Here is an 8176-nt window from a genome sequence, read left to right as displayed (position 1 = left end):
GTGAAGACAAGGCCAGCCAGACCAAACAAAACACCTCTTTTAAAAAGTTAAATATCATATATAGTTCTAAAGCATGATATAATAGCCATAATTTGCGGAATTAACGATAACCTCAGTAAGAACCGTTCCGACACAGCACAAACCAGGGTGTCACAAGTCATGAGCAACTAAGAAATCCGGATACAAGTTTACTGAACACTAAATCCGATACAATAGTTCTAAGAACATGAAAATGATAAGATAAGGGAGGCACGGGGCTGCGGACGCCAACAACTACCTCGTAGTCTCCGAATCACTACCTGGACTGGGAGGATCAGCACTCAGGAGCGGACTCTGCGATGCCTGAATCTGCACACAGGGTGCAGGGAGTAATGTGAGTACTCCGACTTAGTAAGTAATAATTATAAATAATGGATGAAAGCATGAAAACACGTAAGGCACAAAGCAATTCTGTATCAAAGCAGTAAAAATCACAAAAAGCAGTAAATCAGTGACGAAGTCAAGTGAAATCTCTTTAAATCAGGTAAAACAGGTAATTTGGCAGGTAAATAACGAGTAGAAATCTGCCCCTCGGGCACAGTATCAATCACTCAGAACAGTATCAGCTCCTCGGGCTCACTCTCATCACTAGTGCTCATTCTCAGCTCTCGACCCATGTATCTCTCATAATAACAGCAATTAGAATAACCGTTGCGGCGTGCAACCCGATCAGAATAACTGCTGCGGCGTGCAGCCCAATCCATATAGATAGTCGACTGCGCTCACTGGGGGTGTGCAGACTCCGGAGGGGCTCCTACAGCCCAAACGCTATATTGTTGCGGCGTGTAGCCCGATCCATATAAGTATTGTTGCGGCGTGCAGCCCGATCCATAACATATATAATATCCTCACCATTGGGTTCTCAACCCCTCTCAGTCATTAACCTTACAGCCCCTCGGGCACAATAACAGGAGATAGGGATCTCAACCCACAAATTCCTCTCATTTAGGAATAGTATGATAAAACCAGCTCGAATCGTTTAAAACAGATAGAAACATGACTGAGGATATGATTTTTTAACAAGTATAGCGAGGAAAATCAGTCAAAATCCCCGAAGGGTTAAGATAGTTGGCACGAAGCCCAAATATGGCAATCAACCCAAATCATGATGATAACAAATAAAATTTTAGTCAAATACACGGTAAAAATCATCAATCGGGACGGACCAAGTCACAATCCCTAGTAGTAAAAGACCTCACGCTCATCATCCAGCGTGTGTCTCACCTCAATATAGCACTACGATGTGCAATCCGGTGTCTCAAACCCTCAGGACATCATTTACAATCATTACTAACCTCGAACCAGCTAATTCTCTAGCTCGCGACGCCTTTGCCCCTCAAATTGGCCTCCACGCGCGTCGAATCTATCCAAAATCAGAACGAATACGTCACAATATGCTAAGGGAACAAAGCCCAAGCGAAAACATTCGAAAAATATCAAAAATCCCGAAATTAGCAAAACTCGAGCCCCAGGCCCACATCTCGGAATCGGGTAAAATTTACATTTTTAGAATCCCCATACCCTCATGAGTCTAACCATACCAAAATTATCCAATTCCGATACCATTTGGTCCTTCAAATCATCATTTTATATTTTTGAAAGGTTTCATAATTTTCTTCCCAAATTCCATCCCAAATCATGAATTAAATGATGAATTCAATGATAGATTCATGTACTCTAGCCAAATCTGAGTTAGAATCACTTACCCCGATTAATTTCTTGAAAAACCTTCGAAAATTTGCCAAAATCCGAGCTCTCTAGGTCAAAATATTAAATAAAACCCAAAACCTCGTATTTATAGAGTACCCCTCAGATCTCAGCCTTCGTGGTCCGCACAGAACCACCGCGGTCCGCACAAAAGCACCGCGGCCCGCACAAAACCACCGCGGCCACACTTCATTTTGTTCGGTCCGCACAGCACATATCGTGGCCGCACTTCCTTTTGTGCGGTCCGCGCGGGTGGTTTCCGAGGCCTGCAACCCTTCTGGACCTGCTACAGCTATGATTTTTGGCCTAAAACATCCCGGAACCTACTCGGAACTCCTAGAATTCCAAAAAAATTGCACCAACACATCTCATGACATCGTTCAAACTTGTTCAAAACCTCGGGACGCTCACAACAACATCAAATCACCAATTTAACAGAGGATTCAAGCCTAAGAACTCCAAGAACTCTTAAATTATGCTTTCGATCAAAAGTCTATCAAATCTCACCCGAATGACTTGAAATGTTGTACACACATCCCAAATGACACAACGAAGCTATTGCAACTCTCGGAATTCCTTTTCGACCCCTATATCAAAATCTCGCCTATTAACCGGAAATCGCCAAACTATCAACTTCGCCAATTCAAGCCTAAATCTTCTCTACAACTCCAAAACCCATTCCGGTCGTGCTCCTAAGTCACAAATCACCTCCCGAAACTAACCGAACCATCGGAACTCACATCTGAGCCTTCTAACACATAAGTCAAAGTCCAGTTGACTTTTTCCAACTTAAGCTTTCTTAAAAGAGGCTAAGTGTCTCATTTCTTACCAAAATCCTCTCCGAACTCAAACTAATCAACCCGATCACATAGAACATGGATGACGAAGCGTAGAGAAGCTGAAATGGGGGGAAAATGGAGTAGTAACTGATGAGACGACTGGCCGGGTCGTCACATCCTCCCCAACTTAAACAAGTGTTCATCCTCGAACGAGTCAAGAAAACATACCTGAAGCCTCAAATAGGTGAGGATATTTGCTCCGCATATCCCGCTCGGTCTCCCAGGTAGCCTCCTCCACGGGCCGACCTCTCCACTGCACTTTCACTGAAGCTATATCCTTTGACCTCAACTTCCGAACCTGATGACCCAAAATAGCTACTGGCTCCACATCAAAGGTCAAATCATCATCCAACTGAACCGTGCTGGAGTCCAACACATGAGATGGATCCCCAATATACTTCCGGAGCATAGTAACATGAAATATCGAATACACGCTAGACAAGATGGGTGGCAAAGCAAGCTCATAAGTCGCCTCTCCAATCCTCCGAAGTACCTCAAAAGGCCCAATGAATCGCGTACTCAACTTTCCCTTCTTCCCAAATCTCATAACACCCTTCATGGGCGAAACCTTCAGGAAGACCTTCTCACCGACCATGTAGGACACATCTCGAACCTTCTGGTCCGCATAACTCTTCTGACGCAACTGTGTTGTACGAAGCCTCTCCTGAATCACCATCACCTTCTCTAAGGCATCCTGAACCAAATTTATCCCCAACAGTCTAGTCTCGCCAGACTCGAACCAACCAACTGGAGATCTACACCGCCTCCCATACAAGGCCTCATACGGAGCCATCTGAATACTCGACTGGTAGTTGTTGTTGTAGGAAAACTCTACAAGCGGTAGAAATCTATCCCATGAACCTCTAAAATCCATAACACAAGCACGCAACATGTCCTCTAATATCTGAATAGTACGCTCGGACTGCCCGTCCGTCTGAGGGTGAAATGCTGTACTCAACTCCACCTGAGTACCCAACTCTCTCTGCACGGCTATCCAAAACTGCGAAGTAAACTAAGTACCTCTATCTGAGATGATGGAAACCGGAAAATCATGCAACCGAACAATCTCCCAGATATAAATCCCTGCCAACCGCTCTGAAGAATAGGTAGTACGCACCGGAATGAAGTGCGCGGACTTGGTCAGCCGGTCTACAATCACCCAAATAGCATCAAACTTCTTCAAAGTCCGTGGAAGTCCAACAACGAAGTCCATAGTGATCCTCTCCCACTTCCACTCAGGAATAACCATCTGCTGAAGCAAGCCACCCGGTCTATGATGCTCATATTTCACCTGCTGACAATTGAGATACCGAGCTACAAATCCCACTATATCTTTCTTCATTCTTCTCCACCAATAGTGCTACCTCAAATCCTGATACATCTTCGCGGCACCCGGATAAATAGAATACCGCGAGCTATAGGCCTCCTCCAGAATCAACTCTCTCAGCCCATCCACATTGGGCACACAAATTTGGCCCTGCATCCTCAACACCCCATCATCACCGATGGTCACGTCTCTGGCATCATCATGTTGAACTCTGTCCTTAAGGACAAGCAAATGCGGGTCATCATATTGCACTCTTTGATGCGATCAAATAAGGAAGACTGAGAAACCACGCAAGCCAACACCCGACTGGGCTCCAAAATATCCAACTTTACGAACCGATTGGCCAAGGCCTGAACATCAACTGCGAGGGGTCTCTCCCCAATTGGAATATATGCCAAACTTCCCATACTCACTGTCTTTTGGCTCAAAGCATCGGCCACCGCATTGGCCTTTCCCGGATGGTACAATATAGTGATATTATAATTTTTAAGCAATTCCAACCATCTCCGCTACCTTAAATTAAGATCCTTTTGCTTGAACAAATGCTGAAGACTGCGATTATCAGTGAATACCTCACAAGACATGCCATACAAGTAATACCTCCAAATCTTCAATGCATGAACTATGGCAGCCAACTCCAAATCATGAACAAGGTAGTTCTTCTCATGGGGCTTCAACTGACGAGAAGCATAAGCAATAACTCTACCCTCCTGCATCAATACACAACCAATCCCAACTCTCGAAGCATCACAATACACAGTATATGAACCTGAATCTAATGGCAAAACCAATACTGGAGCTGTGGTCAAAGCTGTCTTGAGATTCTGAAAGCTCTCCTCATACTCGTCTGACCATACAAATGAAACACCCTGCTGAGTCAACTTGGTCAAGGGTGATGCGATAGATGAGAATCCCTGAACAAACCAGCGATAATAGCCTGCCAACCCAAGAAAGCTACGAATCTCTATGGCTGATGGTAGTCTAGGCCACCTCTAAATCGCCTCTATCTTCTTTGGATCCACCTGAATACCCTCGTTGGACACCACGTGCCCCAAGAAAGCCACGGAACCGAGCCAAAACTCACACTTGGAGAATTTTGCATAAAGCTTCTCCTCCCTCAATCTCTGCAATACAACTCTCAAATGCTCCACGTGCTCCTCCTAACTACGCGAATACACCAGAATGTCATCAATGAATACTATAACGAACGAATCAAGATAAGGCCAAAACACGCTGTTCATCAAATGCATGAACGTTGTTGGGGCATTGATCATCCCAAAAGACATAACAAGGAACTCATAATGACCATATCTAGTCCTGAAAGCATTCTTAAGAATATTTGAATCCCTGATCTTCAACTGGTGATAACCCGAACGGAGATCAATTTTGGAGAACACCCTCGCTCCCTGAAGCTGGTCAAATAAATCATCAATGCAAAGAAAAGGATACGTGTTCTCAATTGTTACCTTGTTCAATTGCCTATAATCGATGCACATTCTCATTGTGCCATCCTTCTTCTTCACAAACAGAATGGGCGCACCCCAAGGTGACACACTAGGCTGAATGAACCCCTTATCTAGGAGTTCCTGAAGTTGTTCTTTCAATTCTTTCAACTCTGCTGGTGCCATACAATACGGCGGAATAGAAATAGGCTGAGTGCCCAGCACCATGTCAATACCAAAATCAATATCCCTATCCGGTGGCAGATCTGCGGAAACACACCGGGAAAATCCCTCACAACTGGAACAGAATCAATGCTAGGAGTTTCAGCTCCCATATCCCTCACAAACGCTAAATATGAACGGCAACCCTTCCCAACCATACGCTGGGATTTCAAGAAAGATATCACTCTACTAGGAACATAATCAATCACACCACGCCACTCGATCCGTGGTACACCCGGCATAGCCAAAGTGACTGTCTTAGCATGACAGTCTAGAATAGCACGACACGGAGATAGCCAATCCATGCCCAAAATGACATCAAAATCCACCATGCTCAATAGCAATAGATCTACTCGGGTCTCCAGACCCCTAATAGTCACCACACATGACCGGTACACTACAACAACAGTATCACCCACCGGGGTAGATACATGAACAGGTAAAGCAAGAAACTCACGGGGCGTACCCAAATAACGAGCAAAGTATGATGACACATAGGAAAAGGTAGAACCGGGATCAAATAATACAGAGGCATCTCTGTGGTAGACTGAAACAATACCTGTAATGACAACATCTGAAGCAATAACATCTGTCCTGCCTGGAATAGCATAAAGACGAGCCTGGCCACCGCCTGATCGACCTCCCCTTCTAGGGCGACCTCTGGCTACCTGACCCCTACCCCTAGATGGCTAGGTGGGTGGTGAAGTAACTGGAGCATAAGTCGAGGGTTGACCCCTCTGTTGAAGCTGATCATCACGAAGTCGAGGGCACTGCTCCTTATATGTCTAAACTCTCTGCACTCATAACAACTACCGGTGTTGGAGATGGGGAATGAAGGGAACCCCTAGCACCGGAATGACCAGTAGAAGGACCTGGCATAGAAGAACCCTGGACTGATGGGGCACGTGACGTAGGGGTGGGCATAAAATCCGAAAAACCGAATTCCGAACCGGACCGAATTAATTCGGTATTTCTGTTTCGGTTTTTTTGGTATTTCGATCTAATTCGGTATTGCAATTTCGGTATTTCGGTACGGTCCTCAGTATTAAAATTCTGAAATTTTGGTATACCGAAATACCGATAATCCGAATTTTACAAGACATTTTCTCAATTCTTACTGCCCACCCAGCCCCAAACGCCCAAGCTCATCTTAATTCTTACGCCCAAGCCTAAGCCTAAACTCTAAAGGTTAGCTGGTTACTGGTTAGTGGTTAGGGCATTAGCATTTAGCAATTTAGATTATAGTACAGTTGAGTGGCGATTTGGCGATTTTCGACTTCCTGACGATTTCTGACTTCCGACTTTCGAGCTCCGACTCCTCACTCCTCACAAATTTTGGGCAAACGAAGACGCTGCTGTTGCGAACTTGCGATAGTTTCAATTTTCAAAGGTATGTTTCTACTATCTAGCGATGGAAATGAATTTGATGAAGATTTCTAGCGATGTTCTTTAGCGAAGATTAATTTTATATTCGAAACTCATTTTTTTTAGATCAAGTGTTTTATTAGGTATAAAGTAGGTTGACATATGAGAATCCTATAAGGTATAACAGTAGAATAGGGAATGAAGATAGTAGTTTCGTGAAATTTTTTTAGCAGTAAGCGTTGGCAGTTGTGTATAGATATTGATTGAAGTAACTGATACAGGAAAATGATTCTGTAAAGTAATTTATGTAGCCCGTTGCACAAACTGTAGTAATTGTATCTTACTAGAGCTAACTGGATAGAAACTGTACTAATTTCTGCTGCTGCTGCTCTCTGTTCTTTAGCAATGGACATAGTACTCTGATTAATTTTGGATAGATCATATTGTAATTTGTATTTGACAGCATAAAGATAAATGAAGATGATTACAAAAAGATTTTGTTTTCTCTTTCTATTTTGTTAAAATCTTCTTTAGACTTGGTGGAATCTTCAACTTTATTCAGACTGATATATGACTATATGTTAATCGGCGGGCTAATGGACTCAATATTGTGTTACTGTTAGCATCTTTTAAAAGAACTTCTAGTGTTACTGCTAGCATCTTTTAGCTGCTGCAAGACCTCAAACTTGTTGAATGTTGTGTATTTGTGTTTATGGTTTGGTTGTTCAGGTGTTCTTGGCATTGGTAGTGTGTAAATATAATTGGCATAGTGCAATTGGTTGTTCAGGTGTTCCTGATGTTGCTGCTGCATCTTAGTTACAATTGCAGCTTGGCAGTGTGTAAATGTTTGGCTGTTCAGGTGTTCTGCAGATGGTTTGGTTGTTCAGGTGTTCTGCAGATACTTGTTACATAGCTTGTTCTGCAGATGCTTGTTACATGTTGTGCAGGTGTTCTGAATGCTAGTCATCTCTTCTAAAGAATGACAAGAATAATTCTGATTTTTCTTGCTTGGTTGCAGATCTATTAGCTTGGCTGCAGATGCTTGTTCCATGGCCTGAAGCCTTCAGTCTAATTCTGTTGTGTGCCTGTGTCTGTTTAAGACTGAAGGCACAACTGCATTTGTTACTAATTGTAATTTTCATTCACAACTGCAAGCCTAAATTCAAGCTGATCTTCCCTCCTATAACAGTGTAAACAATCTAGTAAGTAAATTTTTTCCTCATCCCTATAACATA

At 43.4% G+C, this 8176-nt stretch overlaps 1 long non-coding RNA gene across 1 annotated transcript; it reads left to right on the top strand.

Moving 5' to 3' along the window:
• The first annotated feature begins 6890 nt into the window (after positions 1-6890).
• Positions 6891-8124, top strand: LOC142170536 (uncharacterized). The gene is made up of 2 exons (XR_012699769.1): positions 6891-6966; positions 7671-8124. It is a non-coding gene; the product is annotated as an uncharacterized LOC142170536 (long non-coding RNA).
• Positions 8125-8176: the final 52 nt, after the last annotated feature.

This window comes from Nicotiana tabacum, chromosome 16 (genome assembly GCF_000715075.1).
Source record: "Nicotiana tabacum cultivar K326 chromosome 16, ASM71507v2, whole genome shotgun sequence".
Taxonomy (NCBI): Eukaryota; Viridiplantae; Streptophyta; class Magnoliopsida; order Solanales; family Solanaceae; genus Nicotiana; species Nicotiana tabacum.
The sequence above is the reverse complement of the archived record's forward strand: the minus strand, read 5'-3'. Positions and strand labels throughout refer to the sequence as shown.